Source organism: Hyla sarda, chromosome 2 (genome assembly GCF_029499605.1).
Source record: "Hyla sarda isolate aHylSar1 chromosome 2, aHylSar1.hap1, whole genome shotgun sequence".
Classification (NCBI taxonomy): domain Eukaryota; kingdom Metazoa; phylum Chordata; class Amphibia; order Anura; family Hylidae; genus Hyla; species Hyla sarda.
The window spans coordinates 36,820,527-36,839,399 of record NC_079190.1 but is presented as its reverse complement, the minus strand read 5'-3'; positions in this window follow the sequence as shown (position 1 = coordinate 36,839,399).

Sequence of the window (18,873 nt, the reverse complement as noted above, 5' to 3'; positions counted from 1 at the left end):
CCTCCCGATCAGCCCCCGACAGAGTGGGCAGGCCGTATCTGGAGAGATAAGAGTCAAGAGCTGCTGCTCATTCCTCCGGATCGGATGGGAGCTGATAGGGAAGAGAATAAAATTTGGAATAATAGTCAACAAAGATACAAGAGATATCAGCAGGGTGGTAATGAAGAGTACCAGAATAGTCTTTCAAAGCAGAGGGGGATTGAGCAACTGCACAGTCACGTAGGCGCTTTATTGCCCTTCTCATAAAAACGTTGTTTAGCGAACAACAATTGCCGCACCACTTTGTGTAAAGCCAGATCACCCAACTGTGCCCGAGCGGCCACCAAGCGCCGTTGCAGGGAAAGAGAAGGGGTAGAGAGCAATAAAGCTTCAAGTTGTACTAATGTATAGGGGTTAGTCATGTGAACCACTGTCATGTGACACTACCCAGAGTGCCATGGGCACAGGAACCACAGGCTTAGCAACCAATGGGCTTTAGTCCAGCCCCCCTAGTATATAAGGGGCTGTAGTCCCTCTGTTAGCCCTCTTGCTCTCTTCGTTCCTGGTTACAAAGCAAGCACAATCTCTCCACCTACTAATTTCATCTCATCTAGGCCAAAGCCTAAAGAAAACATGAGTTATCAAGCTCTATCTACAATTCTAGTGACTACTACTCAATGCAATAATAATATTAGTAGCACGGTGGCCTGCATAAATCATCTCAATACTACAAGTCCCAGCAAGCCTGTGAAGTATCCTGCATCCCGGTTACCTCTAGAGAAACTGCATATTTGTAAAGACTGTTTAATAAGAATTCCAAGTAAAAGTTCCAGTTATTTTCACAATTCCTGCTGTGGACATTCCTTTATTGCCTGCCGTTTCTGGGTTGGTTGTCGGCAGAGCCTTATACCGAAACAACCACATCCTGGCGTCACAACTAATCAGGGGTTAATAACACCTTACCCCACGGGGTTAATACCACCAGACCATGCTACACTATAGAAACACCCCGGCACCACACTACGGACGAAACAAAAATTATTTTTTCAAAACTGAAAAACATAAACAATGACACCATTTTGTAACTTTTGGGGGCTTCTGTTTCTATGCAGTGCAATTTTGGGTAAAACACAAAGATAAGGTATGAAACCTTATCTTTTATTCTGTAGGTCCATATGGTTAAAATGATACCTAACTTATGTAGTTTTTTGTTTTATTTTTTTCAAAAAGTTTAACCCCTTAAGGACTACGGGTTTTTCCGTTTTTGCACTTTCATTTTTTCCCTCCTTACCTTTTAAAAATCATAACCCTTTCAATTTTGCACCTAAAAATCCATATGAGGGCTTAGTTTTTGCACCACCAACTCTACTTTGCAGTGAGATCAGTCATTTTACCCAAAAATCTACAGCAAAACAGGAAAAAAAAATCATTGTGCGACAAAATTGAAGAAAAAATACCATTTTGTAACTTTTGGGGGCTTCCGTTTCTACACAGTACATTTTTTGGTAAAAATGACACCTTCTATTTATTCTGTAGGTCCATACAGTTAAAATGATTCCCTACTTATATAGGTTTGATTTTGTTATACTTCTGGAAAAATAATAACTACATGCAGGAAAATGTATTCGTTTAAAATTGTCCTTTTCTGACCCCCATAACTTTTTTATTTTTCTGCATATGGGGCGGTATGAGGCTCATTTTTTTGCGACATGATCTGAAGTTTTTATCGATACCATTTTTGTATTGATCAGACTTTTTGATCCCTTTTTATTCACTTTTTCATGATATAAAAAGTGACCAAAAATACGCTATTTTGGACTTTGGAATTTTTTTGCGCGTATGCCATTGACCGTGCGGTTTAAATAATTATATATTTTTATAGTTCGGACATTTATGCACGTGGCGATACCACATATGTTTATTTTTATTATGTTTATATATTATTTATATGGAATTTGGGAAAAGGGGGGTGATTTAAACTTTTAATAAGGAAGGGGTTAATGTGTGTGTGTGTGTGTGTGTTAAACTTTTTTTTTACCTTTTTTTCTTTTACACTTTTAGTTCCCTTAGGGGACTTTTAGGAGGAATCATTTGATTCCTCATACAGATGAATGGGATTACATACAATCCCATTCATCTGTGTGCTCTGCGCTCGATTGATAAAACCTGGTCCTGCCAGGCTGTATCATTCAGAGAGCTGGAGCCGACACAGAAGGAGAGGTAAGCCCTCAGGCTACCTCAGTAGTGGAACGCTCCCCCGCGATCGTGCTGCGGCGGAGCGATCCACCCCACTGGACCACCAGGGACTGGATACAGGCCCCTTTAGATGCCGCTGTCAGCTTTGACAGCGGCGATCTAAAGGGTTAATAGCCGGCCGCGGCGATCGCCGCATGTCGGCTATTAACGCCGACCCCAGCTGCAAGAATCAGCTAGGGGCCGGCCGGTATGACGCGGGTTAGAGTCGGGAGCCCACGTCATACCTCGGTAACGGCCATTGGACGTGTATACACGTCCATGGTCGTTAAGGGGTTAAACTTTTTGTACAAAAATTAGTATGTTTAAAATCTTCCTCTTCCGACCACTATAACTTAAAAAAATTTCTGTAAACGGGGATGTGTAATGGCTCATTTTTTGCGCCGTGATCTGTAGTTTTTATCAGTACCATTTTTGTTTTGATGGGATTTTTGATTGCTTTTATACATTTTTTAAGAGTATACAAAGTGACCAAAATTACACAAATTTGGATATTGGTATTTTTTTTATGTATGCGCTATTGACCGTGTGGTTTAATTAACATTATATTGACATGACCGCTTGTCATAGAGGGGGAGCGGGCTCAGGTCTTACATGTATCCTATGCATCCTTAAGGGGTTAATAATATCTCCCTCTCCCCCTCCCTTTAGCTTGTCTTAATCAGCAGCAGAAGTTCACTGCTTAGACCAGCACTGCTTTTGTGATGTCCCCCTGCCTTGGTTGCGATCCTGTTGTTGTGATCCTTTCTGTTCACATAGCATCTTGCAAACAAAAACCATCAACAACCCCCTTCTGCCTCCCCTTGCTATCTGTAGTGGTACATTTTAAACTTTCCCCGGCACAGTGCCAGCCTTTTCAGTCTAGTGCACTCTCTTCACCACAATGTCATGGCATAGGAAAGTAGGTACTGTCTTGTGATTGCCCAGACAAGTAAGAGAAAGGAAGTCCATGCATGAGTACTGCTTGCAAAAATCCAGGTCTGATTCTGACAAAGTGAAATACTTGTGTATCTTGGTGGGGGACTCCCAGGCACAAAATAACAGCAGTCAGAGCACTAAAGTCTCCAAAGGTCAATTTCCATGTGGATTCCCTGGAGATTTTAGTACAAAGATACTGTTCTATCCCCGTGTCCTGGCTTCTGTGCTGCAGACCGGCAGGGTGGCGTTCCCTTCCACGTGCAAACAGTAGGAAAACGGAAGACGTCCAGCACCAGGAAGGCAGGTAAAACGTGTTTATTGAGGTACAAAAATAACAAACAGCATATAGAGGAGCGTAGTGCCTACGCGTTTCAGGCTAAAGAGCCCTTAGTCATGGCATAAAAACTTTACAACACTGTGTCCTTTTATAATAAAACACATTAAAGTCACATGATCAGAACAGCAAGGTGTTGGATCATCTGTAAAGTGCGGCATGGAATTGATCCCAAAATTCTAAAACCATTCTTCATAGATAGACATGGTATTCAATACACGAGTATACAAAAAAATCTACAGAATTCAATTACACCAACACTTAAGTTCCATATATAGAAGCGTAGGTTGGGTACATAGATAGACCATAATAACTGTTTACTTCCATTTATTAATACGTTAGTATAAGGTCTTGTCTCAAGTTTAACCCATGAGGCTCCCTCGTACCCAGCATGAATATCCAGAATGATTCTCTATTGAGAACCATCCTCCTTAAATCTCCACCTCGCCTGGATCTTCTGACTTTTTCTATGCCCATAATCTGTAAGGTACTCATGTTGCCTCCATGAACATCCCTGAAATGCCTGGACAACGCAGAAATATTACTATTAAATGACAAAATATTCTTTGCATCAGATATGTGCCTGCGTATCCGGGTCTTCAGGGAGTTCATGGTGCAACCTACATACTGGCATTGGCAAGATGTGCAGGACGCTAAATAAACAAAAATTTTTGTGTTACAGTTAACATGATCCTTCAAAAAAATGTTTTACCATTGGAATATGATTTAAATTCCTTGTTAACATGCATGTGACTGCAGATGATACAGACATTATGCCCACACTTCCAATTACCTGCATGAACCAACCAGTTCTTACCCGTATGTTTATTGTCACCACCACAAAACATACTGGGGGATAGAATGGATCCTAAAGAGGGACCTTTTTTAGACACCATTTTGAAGTTGTCCTGTAAAAGATTATAGAGGACAGTATCCTGATGCAGTATAGGTAATTTTTTTCTAATGATATTACTGATTTTATGAAATTGTTTACTATACTGTGTGATGAAATAGGGGGGGTGAACCCTGTCCTGTCTCGTTCGTTGTTCCTTATCTTTTGTACTATGAGTAATGAGGTCCTGTCTATTTAAGTTGGCTGCTCTGTTTCTGGCCTTATTAAGTGTCTCTGGGTGATATCCTCTCTCCCGTAATCTATTAAAAAGTAAATCCGATTCCTGTACAAACGTTTCTTGTTTGCTGCAATTTCGTCTTAGTCTACTGTTTGCACGTGGAAGGGAACGCCACCCTGCTGGTCTGCAGCACAGAAGCCAGGACACGGGGATAGAGCAGTATCTTTGTACTGTTGTCTACGAGTTGGCGTTACCTGCTCTCCCCGACAAGAGGACTACGTTTAATTATAACTATGGAACAGCACATTATGGAACAAGTGGATGCAGCGCAGGACCTGGAACCAAATGCCATGGTTGCCCCTAAAACAGACAGGGCGGAAAAAATCAGGTCAGTCTTTTCTTCCAATTTGGGGAATACGACTCCCACTGCCCCACAAGATCTTATTCTCCTAATGCGGCAATTGGAAAATCTACAAATAAAAGAACTCAAGACATGGTGGGACTTTCAAACATTGAGTACCTATCACGAGAAATTCATGATACCAAGGGGACTGAGGTTGAAAAAACGACCCAAAGTCTTTTCACAACAATTCCTGAATAAATGGGATACAGCTTTGTCTGAGTGCTCCCAGAAATTGATCTCCTATATTATGGAGGAAGAAGAGCTGCAGCTGAAAGCTATTGAAACTGAGATGCAGGATGTGAAAAGTAAACTTGAATTGTTCCAAAATAATGACAACTATAAGGTGTTGGAACTAAAGGTTACACAAAAAACTACAGAACTGGAAAATAAAATTATGGATATTAAAAAGGGGAATTTCCACCGAGACACCCTGGATTATCAGAAGGATGAAATATACACATGGTCTATGCACAAAACATTGGACTATGAACACAATACACCAAAATCCATTTTGTGAGTTTTTCCGATGTGGACAGCGCCCAGGAAAAATCTTCATCAAGTGAGAGCTTGTCTACCACGTCCCGGAAATCCAATCCAACTACACCTGGTGGTAATCGTGAGCAATTGGGGTTTCGTCACGCAAGCGCACGCGGAGAGAAGGAAGAAAGCGTGGATACAAGCGGCTATGCCCTCCGGTCCAAGACACCACACAAAAAGTGAGTGAAACCGTACTGAATCTCTCTGCATCTATCATCACCCCCGCACAACTATCTGCCCTCAGCAAGGGACTTAATTATGTTCCAACCTGTGACTTTAACCTGTTTGCAACTATTTTGGATGTAAACAGGTGGGCATGGAAATTGACTTTGCACAAACATTTTTCCCTTATGCCTACACCCCCAAGACATGAGCCGGGCACGGACATTCACAATGATGTTACCCATACTTATGAGGGTTTAGTCAATGATGATGTTAATGCATGTGTTGATTTTGCTGATCAAAGAAATATACTTACATTAAGAGCATTGAACATTGAATCGTCTACATTTTGTGATGAGGGACAAGGAGTTACTACATGTAATAGGGATTTTTATCCTGTAGCGTCCCGCCCTCCTGCCCTGGACAGATTTCAGGAACTAGTAGAAAAAGACCAATCCACATATAGGCAGCTTAAAGGGGACTGTTACGCCGAGCGCTCCGGGTCCCCGCTCCTCCCCGGAGCGCTCGCAACTTCCTCGCATTTGCAGCGCCCCGGTCAGACCTGCTGACCGGGTGCGCTGCAATGTCTCTCTCAGCCGGGATGCGATTTGCGATGCGGGAGGCGCCCGCTCGCGATGCGCATCCCGGCTCCCGTACCTGACTCGCTCCCCGTCGGTCTTGTCCCGGCGCGCGCGGCCCCGCTCCTTAGGGCGCGCGCGCGCCGGGTCTCTGCAATTTAAAGGGCCACTGCGCCACTGATTGGCGCAGCAGGTTTTATTAGTGTGTTCACCTGTGCACTCCCTATTTATACATCACTTCCCCTGCACTCCCTTGCCGGATCTTGTTGCCATTGTGCCAGTGAAAGCGTTTCCTTGTGTGTTCCTAGCCTGTGTTCCAGACCTCCTGCCGTTGCCCCTGACTACGATCCTTGCTGCCTGCCCTGACCTTCTGCTACGTCCGACCTTGCTCTTGTCTACTCCCTTGTACCGCGCCTATCTTCAGCAGTCAGAGAGGTTGAGCCGTTGCTGGTGGATACGACCTGGTTGCTACCGCCGCTGCAAGACCATCCCGCTTTGCGGCGGGCTCTGGTGAATACCAGTAGCAACTTAGAACTGGTCCACCAACACGGTCCACGCCAATCCCTCTCTGGCACAGAGGATCCACCTCCAGCCAGCCGAATCGTGACAGGGACCCTACAAGCAATTGTCAGGCTGCATTAAACAGATTATTGGAGGAAGGTTTCCAAATGGGTATCTTGGACAATAAAATGAAGGAATATTTGATGGTCAGGAATCCCGTCACCCCAGTCTTCCACTCTCTCCCCAAGGTCCACAAAGGGGTTTTTCCACCTCCCCTCCGCCCTATTGTGGCTGGCATTGGATCCCTTGGGGAGAGACTGGGGGACTGGGTTGACAGTTATTTACAACCCCTCACTAAAGTCACACCCAGCTACATTAGGGATACTAAACATGTCCTACAGGTAATGGATGGTATAGGTGGGATTCCGCATGTGCATGGGCCACATGCGATGTGATCTCCCTTTATCCATCCATTCCCTAGCCAGAGGGCATCAGAGCGTTGGCTAAACACATGGATGCATACAGGCGGTACTCCCCTGGTTTGAAAGAATTTATTTTAATGGCCACGAAATTTTTGTTGAAAAATAATTATTTTATGTTCAATGGCCAGTTTTTTCTTTAAACCAGGGGAGCATCAATGGGGGCTAAATACTCCCCATCTTTTGCCAATATATTCATGAGCCAGTGGGAGGAGGAAGTTATTTTCTCAAGCAATAATTCATACCAAAAACAGATCAGGTGGATGGGGAGATTTATAGACAATCTCATTTTTGTGTGGGCAGGTTCTGAATTGGAGTTTGAAGATTTTGTACAATATATTAATCACAATAATTTGAACCTCTCCTTCACTTTCAATTTTTCACAGAGAAGCATATCCTTTCTGGATGTGTGTCTTTCTGTGGAAAACAATGAGATTGTGGTAGCCCCTTACAGAAAGGAGAACGCAGGAAACTCAATCTTACAAGCTACATCGTGCCATCCCCAACATGTCCTCCACAACATCCCCTATGGGGAATGGTGCAGACTAAGACGCAATTGCAGCAAACAAGAAACGTTTGTACAGGAATCGGATTTACTTTTTAATAGATTACGGGAGAGAGGATATCACCCAGAGACACTTAATAAGGCCAGAAACAGAGCGGCCAACTTAAATAGACAGGACCTCATTACTCATAGTACAAAAGATAAGGAACAACGAACGAGACAGGACAGGGTTCACCCCCCCTATTTCATCACACAGTATAGTAAACAATTTCATAAAATCAGTAATATCATTAGAAAAAAATTACCTATACTGCATCAGGATACTGTCCTCTATAATCTTTTACACGACAACTTCAAAATGGTGTCTAAAAAAGGTCCCTCTTTAGGATCCATTCTATCCCCCAGTATGTTTTGTGGTGGTGACAATTAACATACGGGTACGAACTGGTTGGTTCATGCAGGTAATTGGAAGTGTGGGCATAATGTCTGTATCACCTGCAGTCACATGCATGTTAACAAGGAATTTAAATCATATTCCAATGGTAAAACATTTTTTTGAAGGATCATGTTAACTGTAACACAAATTTTTTTGTTTATTTAGCGTCCTGCACATCTTGCCAATGCCAGTATGTAGGTTGCACCATGAACTCCCTGAAGACCCGGATACGCAGGCACATATCTGATGCAAAGAATATTTTGTCATTTAATAGTAATATTTCTGCGTTGTCCAGGCATTTCAGGGATGTTCATGGAGGCAACATGAGTACCTTACAGATTATGGGCATAGAAAAAGTCAGAAGATCCAGGCGAGGTGGAGATTTAAGGAGGATGGTTCTCAATAGAGAATCATTCTGGATATTCATGCTGGGTACGAGGGAGCCTCATGGGTTAAACTTGAGACAAGACCTTATACTAACGTATTAATAAATGGAAGTAAACAGTTATTATGGTCTATCTATGTACCCAACCTACGCTTCTATATATGGAACTTAAGTGTTGGTGTAATTGAATTCTGTAGATTTTTTTGTATACTCGTGTATTGAATACCATGTCTATCTATGAAGAATGGTTTTAGAATTTTGGGATCAATTCCATGCCGCACTTTACAGATGATCCAACACCTTGCTGTTCTGATCATGTGACTTTAATGTGTTTTATTATAAAAGGACATAGTGTTGTAAAGTTTTTATGCCATGACTAAGGGCTCTGTAGCCTGAAACGCGTAGGCAATACGCTCCTCTATATGCTGTTTGTTATTTTTGTACCTCAATAAACACGTTTTTACCTGCCTTCCTGGTGCTGGACGTCTTCCGTTTTCCCTGGAGATTTTTCCCACAGTCTGTGCTGCTGATTTTCCTCATGCATATCCAATGTGTTATATCTGCATCGTTTGCTCCACATATGAGCATACCCTTACTTTTTAGCAAAGCTGTGTGCACAGGCTTTGTACAGCAGTACACAAAGTCCTTCACAGAGTCCTTACCAGTGTTTATTTTTTTTTCTCATGTACCATATTGCAGATCTGTATCATGTGACATAGCCATATGTATTCTCCCCTATAGTATATTGAGTGCGCCACAATTTACATTCTGTGGAATTTGCATAAAATCAGAGACATAAGTAAGTACAGTAGAGATCTTTTGGACCAGTGTGACCGGGGAGACCAAACTTTACAGGGAATGTTCTAGTTTTAGGACCAATGTTCCTGCTTCCCGAAAAGTTCCTGGTATTTTTACCGCAGCCACTGGTCACTGATCTTAGTGTCACCCAGCGCTGGGGCCACTTCATGGGCAACAACTGCCAGTACTTGGCAGAAGGCAGATGAAAGAAGTAGCAGGCATGTCTACTACAATCACACCTCTGACATCAGTGATGTCTGCAGAGCACGTAAAGGGGTACTCCGCCCCTAGACATCTTATCCCCTATCCAAAAGATAGAGGATAAGTTGTCTTATCCCGGAGGTCCCACCGCTGGGGACCCCTGCGATCTCGTTTAGAGCATTTGGTGCAGTGCCGAAGGCTCGTGACATCATAGCTGTGCCCCGTTCGTGATGTCAAGGCCACACCCCCTTAATACAAGTCTATGGGACGGGGCGTGACGGCTATCACGCCCCCTCCCATAGACTTGCATTGATGGGGCATGACTCTGACATCATGAGCCTTCGCCCCACATCGCCAGTCATCAGACATGGAGCGAAATTCGCACTGTGCACCGGATTTCTGGGGTGCTGCAGTTGAGATCGCGGGGAATAGGAGATAACATGTCTAGGGGCAGAGTATCCCTTTAAAGGGGTACTCCGGTGGAAAACATTTTTTTTATTTTTTATTAACTGGTGCCAGAAAGTTAAACAGATTTGTAAATTACTTCTATTAAAAAATCTTAATCCTTCCAGTATTTATTAGCTGCTGAATACTACAGAGGAAATTATTTTCTTTTTGGAACACAGAGCTCTCTGCTGACATCATGACCACAGTGCTCTCTGCTGACATCTCTGTCCATTTTAGGAACTGTCCAGAGCAACATATGTTTTCTATGGTGATTTTCCCCTACTCTGGACAGAGATGTCAGCAGAGAGCACTGTGGTCATGATGTCAGCAGAGAGCTCTGTGTTCCAAAAATAAAAGAATTTCCTCTGTAGCATTCAGCAGCTATTAAATACTGGAAGGATTAAGATTTTTTAATAGAAGTAATTTACAAATCTGTTTAACTTTCAGGCACCAGTTGATTAAAAAAAAAAAAAGTTTTCCACCGGAGTACCCCTTTAAGTACAGTTTGTATCTACCACTATATGGTCACTGTATGTGTGAATATTGCCACATTTTTAGAGGCAATTTTGTATCCCCAATGGTAGTCCTGTTTTTTTTCCTCAAAATCTGAACTCTTTGGCAGCCCTTTTTATTTTTCTGTGCAAAATGAAGCTGTAATATGTGCTTGAGTATAATCACTGTGCAGTAAACTTTTTTTTTTTGCGCAATAAAAATCAAATCAATGGAATGTTATTTTTCTCAAAGCTAGTATAAAAAAATAGAAAATGAAAAAAAAAAAGAAAAGAAATGAAATGATCCTTTTTAAAAAAGTATACATTATAAAATATAGAGTAAAAGAGCCTTAGTTCAGCCAAAAGTTTTTCTTTCCCAGGGTGCATTAATAATAAAAACTTGTAAGTGTATAATGACTTTAGAGGCAATTACGTGGCACAGTAGAAGTCACTTTTGGGTTCACAACCTGAATATGACAAAATGTATTACTTGCGCAAGTCTCAATCAAGTGATCCTAATATGTAAAATCTGTTCCTGATAACAGAAATTACAGCTTCTATAAATGAGCTATGACTAAAGAGTCACATTAGGAGTCGTCATGCAGCGAGGTTACAGCTTCAACTTCTGAACCTGATATTTAAATACACCTCGGAGCAGGATCATTTACACTCACAAATACGACTTATATCAGATTTATTGCAGAGCAGGATAACCAGCTGCTTGGTCCACGGCCCCATATGCGTCACTTCATTAAAAAAAAAAATGTTTAAATAATATAATTTTGTAAATGTTCTAAAATCTACTTTATTTTACACATTTAGCTTTTACACTTTTTTTTTTTTACTTAAAGGGGTACTCCGGTGGAAAACTTCTGGCAGAAAGTTAAATAGATTAGTAATTTACTTCTATTAAAAAATCTTAATCCTTCCAGTACTTATTAGCTGCTGAATATTACAGAGGAAATTATTTTCTTTTTGGAACACAGAGCTCTATGCTGACATCATGACCACCGCCGCGCCCCCTTCCCATAGACTTTCATTGAGGGGCCAGGCCATGACGTCACGAGGGGGTGGGCGTGAACACGGAAGCCCACACACAGCATTAAGGAACTCAATGTTCCGGACGCTGGGGAGCGGAGTAAACCTTTAAAAGGGGTACTACAGTGGAAAACAATTTTTTTAAATCAACTGGTGCCAGAAAGTTTAACAGATTTGTAAATTACTTCTATATAAAAATCTTAACCCGTCCAGTACTTATAAGCTGCTGTATGCGCCTCAGGAAGTTCTTTTCTTTTTGAATTTCCTTTCTGTCTGACCACAGTGCTCTCTGCTGACACCTCTGTCCATGTCAGGAACTGTCAAGAGCAGGAGAGGTTTGTAATGGGGATTTGCTCCTACTCTGGACAGTTCCTGACATGGACAGAGGTGTCAGCAGAGAGCACTGTGGTCAGAAAGAAAATAAATTAAAAAATAATAGAACTTCCTCTGTAGTATACAGCAGCTGATAAGTACTGGAAGGGTTTAGATTTTTATATACAGTAGAAGTAATTTATAAATCTGTTTAACTTTCTGGTACCAGTTGATTTAAATTATTATTATTTTTTTTATGTAAAACATTTTTTAATTGCAAATACACAGCAAACAAATGTAAAACTTGTTGTAGATTCTCACCATTATACATTAAAAGTAGTGATGTCAATCACAAATCCCCAACATAATGGGGGGCTGCAAATCTGCAGGTAAAATTTGCAGCTGTTCTGACCCATGGGGATTTACCCAAAGAGGGCTATAGTATGGCAGCAGCTACATCAAAAGTATTTTTTTTTTTGTGTGTTTTTTACTTACTGAAGAGGTTCTCCCCCTCAACACTGCCGCCCTAGTGGCAAATTCAGCCCTGATTACAAGTAGTACATATGACTTCTTCATTACACTCCAAAATGAACATAGTCCCCAGACCAGGCCTTCTAAACAAATACAGATCCCCACTATAGACTGAAAAATGAATACAGACCCCAGCTACTTACCACTCCTCATTCCTGAAGTCTTCTTCAGACTGCAGACAACCTTTTGTTGTGGTCAGGAAGTTTTCAGTAATATAGGCCAAGAATGACATGGACTGAAGGACTGGGGATTGGTGAGTATTTAGTCAGGACTGAAGGATTGGGGATTGGTGAGTAGGGAGATAGGTCCACAAATCCTTTTGACACGTTTCAGAAACAAGGGGGCGGTTTTCTTCATCTGATCCCAGACAAAGGAAACCGCCCCATGTTTCCGAAATGTGTCAGAAGGATTTGTGGACCTCTCAAGCCTCTGTGACGTCACTACTCACAACCACAACCATCAGGCTAACAGCGAACCGGGACTGTTATGGTAGAGATGCCGCCGGCCGGGGTTCTCTCCCGTCATTCCTCACCAACCAACATCATTAAACAGGTTTGTAATCTTTTGGGGGGGGGGGGGGCAGCAACAAAGGAGGAAGCTTTTGTCCTTATATCCCATCCTCAAATCCTTACTCCATATCACCTCCTCATATGCCAACACCAAATCCCCTCCTCATATCCTGTCCTAATATCATGACCTCATATCCCGTCCTCATATCCTGTCCTCATATCCCATCCTCATATCTCGACCTCATATCCCGTCCTCAAATACCGACCTCTTATCCAGACCTCATATCACATCCCCATATCCCGTCCCCATATCCTTTCCTCATATCCCGACCTAATATGCCGTCCTTATATCCCGTCCCCATATCCAACAGCATATCCAGACTTCAAATCCCTTCCCCATATCCCGTCCCCATATCCCATCCCCATATCCGGTAATCATATCCTTACCTCACATCCCGACCTCATATCCCGACCTCCTATCCCGACCTCATATGCCCACCTTATATCCTGTCCTCATATCTAATCCACATTTCTAATCATATCCAATCATCAGGTGGGGCTGAGTTGTGATGAAGATATTGTAAGCAGAAAACAGAAGGGGTGTGGCTTAAAGGGTGGTCATGTATTTTCAAGATGGGGCGTGGCATGTGGGGGTGTGTGGCTTGCCATCCAGACTCATTCACCAGGAGATGCAGAGGGGAGCTTGTGGAGTAAGACACCAGAAGTTCTATATACTTGCATGGGACTTAACCCCTTAAGGACTCAGCCCATTTTCAGCTTAAAGGAGAAATCCAGTGCTGAAAAATGTATCCCCTATCCTAAGAATAAGGGATAAGTTTCAGATCGCGGTGGGTCCGACCTCTGTGCCTTCGGCAATCTCCAGCTCTGCCATAACGCTGTATTGAGGGGGCGTGTCAGTCGCCGCTTTGTGAGGCGGTCGACACGCGCTATCTGGCCAGCGAGCCGGGGCCCCGTACAGGAGATCACGGGGGGCCCCAGCAGTCGGACCCCCCGCGATCTGAAACTTATCCCCTATCCTTAGGATAGGGAATAAGTTTTACAGCACTGGACTACCCCTTTAAGGACTCAAAGCAATCTTCGTTTTAGCATTTTCATTTTTTCCTCCTCATCTTCTAAAAATCACAACACATTCAATTTTGCACCCACAGACCCATATAAGGGCTTGTTTTTTGCGTCACCAATTGTACTTTGCAATGACATTACTTATATTATAACATAATCTGCGGTGAAACAAAAAAAAAATATTTGTGGGGGGAAATGAAGAAAAAAAAATTCAATTTTTGCAACTTTTTAGGGCTTACGGTTCTACGCAGTGCACTTTTCGGTAAAAATGACACATTATCTTTATTCTGTAGGTCCATACGGTTACAGGGATACCCAATTTACGTAGGCTTTATTTATTTTACTACTTTAAAAAAAAAAATAACTACATGCACAAAAGTTAGAATGTTTAAAATTGTCATCTTCTGACCCCTATAACTTTTTTATTTTTACATGTATGGGGCTATATGAGGGATAATTTTTTGCCCTGTGGTCTGTTGTTTTTATCGGTACCATTTTTGTTTTGATGGGACTTTTTGATTACTTTTAGTTAATATTTTTATTGAATATAAAGTGACCAAAAATTTACTATTTTGAACTTTGGTATTTTTTTACTTGTACGCCATTGACCGTGGGGTTTAGCTAACCTTATATTTTAATAGATCGGACATTTTCACATGTGGCAGTACCACATATGATTTTTTTTTTATTACATAAAAAAATAGGAAAAGGGGGGTGATTTAAACTTTTATGGGGGGGCTTATTCACATGTGTTCTCTTAGTTTTTTTTTTTTTACCACTTTTTGCTTCTTTTTTTAGCCCCTTCTTCTGATTGCATACACTGTTCAATTCTATGCCATTGCACAGCATTGATCAGTGTTACCGGCCCTCTGCTGCTCTAGCATGGAGCAACAAGGGACGAGGAGGAGGCAGGTGAGGACCCTCCTGTCGTCCAGTAAGCTGATCGGGACATTGCGATTCTGTCGCGTTAGTCCCGATTAGCTCCGCTGAACTGCCGGGATATTCTCACTTTCAGTTTAGACGACTAGATCAACTTTGATCGCGGCGTCTAAAGGGTCCCCACTGCTCTGGACAGTCACCGCTGCCCTGGATGGTCCCGCTCCATCGCCGTCATTATATGTCACTGCGCTCGCCGCTCCTATTGGATGATGGGACAGAGTGTGCGGCGACACGATGACGACGAAGGAGAGCGACGGCCATGAAGCGGAGCATAAAGAGGATGGTCCGGAGTGTCGGGGACAGGTGGGCAGCACTCACCGGAGCACACGGGGCACATCAAACGGCTATCCAGCGGCAGCTGAAGCAGTCTGCGCTGCCGGATAGCTGTTTATGCGATGGCCCCGACATACAAAAGCATCGTATGTTTATGCTGCCTTCAACATGCGATGGCCTCTGAGAGATCATTGTATGTTGAAATGATCGTATGTCGGGGCCATCGTAGGTCGGGGGATCACTGTATACACACATACACATATATTATGTTAATATTATTGCATTATTTATAAGTCCATAGCACTTATTGTTATCCTTTAATTATTTACAATTTTTGTATGGTATACGGGAATCCATACTTTCAATATAGCTGCTTCTTTGGACATTTTCTATACACTACTATATCCTTATATACTTTTAGTGCTATTGTTGCATTACAGTGGTCCCTCAACATACGGGACCACATTTGTGCAATGTAAAGTATAGGACAGTGGTCTACAACCTGCGGACCTCCAGATGTTGCAAAACTACAACACCCAGCATGCCCGGACAGCCAACGGCTGTCCGGGCATGCTGGGAGTTGTAGTTTTGCAACATCTGGAGGTGCGCAGGTTGAAGACCACTGTTAGAGGAAGTTGTACTCACCTGTCCCTGCCGCTCCGAACCGTCGCCACTTATCACTGCTGCCCTGGATGTCGCCGTCCATCGATGTCGCCGCGTCCCCGAGGTGTCCCCGACGCTCCGGCAAGGCCTCTGCTTCCCCGGCATCCGCGCTCTCCATCGCCGCCATCATGTCGCTACGCACGGCGCTCCTATTGGATGACGGGACGGCGTTCGCAGCGACGTGATGATGACGATGGAGAGCGCCGACGATGCAGGGGATCCCGAAGAGGACGCGCCGGAGCCCCGAGGACAGGTAAGTGATCGTCAGCGGACCACACGGGGCACAGTAAACGGCTATCAGGTGGCAGCTGAAGCAGTCTGCGCTGCCGGATAGCCGTTTATGCGATGGCCCCGACATACAAAAGCATCATATGTTGAGAGGCCATCGCATGTTCAAATGATGGTATGTTGGGACCATCGTAGGTCGAGGGGTCACTGTAGATTTCAGGGAGATAGGAAACCTGTCAGGGCTTCTGGAAGACCAGGAGGTTTTGGGAGAAAACATATGGGAAGAGTAGGCAATATTATTGTATGGTATAGAAATTGTACACAATGGGGGAGATTTATCAAAACCTGTGGAGAGGAAAACTTGCCCAGTTGCCCATAGCAACCAATCAGATCGCTTCTTTCATTTTTCACAGGCCTTCATAAAAATGAAAGCAGCGATCTGATTGGTTGCTATGGGCAACTGGGCAAGTTTTCCTCTGCACAGGTTTTGATAAATCCCCCCCCCCCCAATAAAACCATATTACTTGTTATCTGATAGTGGAGAGAAAACAGTGCTGCAAAAGGAATCATCCATCTACAGCAGTGGTCTCCAACCTGCGGACCTCCAGATGTTGCAAAACTACAACTCCCAGCGTGCCCGGACAGCCAACGGCTGTCCGGGCACGCTGGGAGTTGTAGTTTTGCAACATCTGGAGGTCCGCAGGTTGAAGCCCACTGATCTACAGGACAGTGCGGATCGGGGCTATGCACTCTCACAATTATAGAGGGTGCTAGAACATTATGCATGTTTGTACTGTTATTGGTGATTTGTGTTTTTCCCGCTCCCTCCAGAAGACATCCAGCACTTACCAGAGAAAAATATAATGGTGTAATTTTAATTTAATCTTGCGGAATAATTTAGTAGGAATCACAGTGTACACAAGTATTATATTCTGTAATTAAATAACCATGGCTGGGCCGTGTGATTTCTCTCTTTGCATTATCATTTATTTGATTACATTATTGTCTTCGATGCGGAGAAATAAGAAAAAAATAAATAAATAAATAAGGCGATGAGTAAAATTTAGGGAGGAAGTAAAAAAATGTCTTCTGTAAACTTTTTATGAACCCATAATCACTTAAGACTGAAATGAAAGTAATACACGGAGGAATGCTGATGGGAAAGACAACATAATGTCTGCATCTTCTAATGACTTTTATGATTTTATATTTGGCTTAATGCTTTTTTTTTTTTTTATACATAAGGCGCTTTCTTCGCATCATGAACTATGCCTCATTGTAACATTGGTATGAAGCAGAGGCGAAGTTTAACCCCTTAAGGACTGAGCCCTTTTTCACCTTAAGGACTCAGCCATTTTTTGCAATTCTGACCACTGTCACTTTAAACATTAATAACTCTGGAATGCTTTTAGTTATCAATCTGATTCCCAGATTGTTTTTTCGTGACATATTCTACTTTAACATAGTGTTAAAATTTAGTGGAAACTTGCATCCTTTCTTTGTGAAAAATCCCAAAATTTGATGAAAAATTTGAAAATTTAGCATTTTTCTAACTTTGAAGCTCTCTGCTTGTAAGGAAAATGGATATTCAAAATAATTTTTTTTATTCACATATGCAATATGTCTAATTTATGTTTGCATCATAAAATTTATGAGTTTTTACTTTTGGAAGACACCAGAGGGCTTCAAAGTTCAGCAGCAATTTTCCAATTTTTCACAAAATTTTGAAACTCGCTTTTTTTCAGGGACCAGTTCAGGTTTGAAGTGGATTTAAAGGGTCTTCATATTAGAAATACCCCATAAAAGACCCCATTATAAAAACTGCACCCCCCAAAGTATTCAAAATGACATTCAGTCAGCGTTTTAACCCTTTAGGTGTTTCACAGGAATAGCAGCAAAGTGAAGGAAAAAAATCACAATCTTCATTTTTTACACTCGCATGTTTTTGTAGACCCAATTTTTGAATTTTTGCAAGGGGTAAAAAGGAGAACATTTTTACTTGTATTTGAAACCCAATTTTTTTTGAGTAAGCACATACCTCATATGTCCATGTAAAGTGTTCGGCGGGCGCAGTAGAGGGCTCAAAAGGGAAGGAGCGACAAATGGTTTTTGGGGGGCATGTCACATTTAGGAAGCCCCTATGGTGCCAGAACAGCAAAAAAAACCACATGGCATACCATTTTGGAAACTAGACCCCTTGGGGAACGTAACAAGGGGTAAAGTGAACCTTAATACCCCACAGGGGCTTCACAACTTTTGCATATGTAAAAAAAAATAAAAAAATTTACCTAAAATGCTTGGTTTCCCAAAAAATTTACATTTTTACAAAGGGTAAAAGCAGAAAATACCCCCCCCCAAAAAATTTGAAGCCCAATTTCTCCCGATTCAGAAAACACCCCATATGGGGGTGAAAAGTGCTCTGCTGGCGCACTACAGGTCTCAGAAGAGAAGGAGTCACATTTGGCTTTTTTGAAGGAAATTTTGCTCTGGGGGCATGCCGCATTTAGGAAGCCCCTATGGTGCCAGGACAGCAAAAAAAAACACATGGCATACCATTTTGGAAACTAGACCCCTTGGGGAACGTAACAAGGGGTAAAGTAAACCTTAATACCCCACAGGGGTTTCACAACTTTTGCATATGTAAAAAAAAATAAAAAAATCTACCTAAAATGCTTGGTTTCCCAAAAAATTTACATTTTTACAAAGGGTAAAAGCAGAAAATACCCCCCCCCCAAAATTTGAAGCCCAATTTCTCCCGATTCAGAAAACACCCCATATGGGGGTGAAAAGTGCTCTGCTGGCGCACTACAGGTCTCAGAA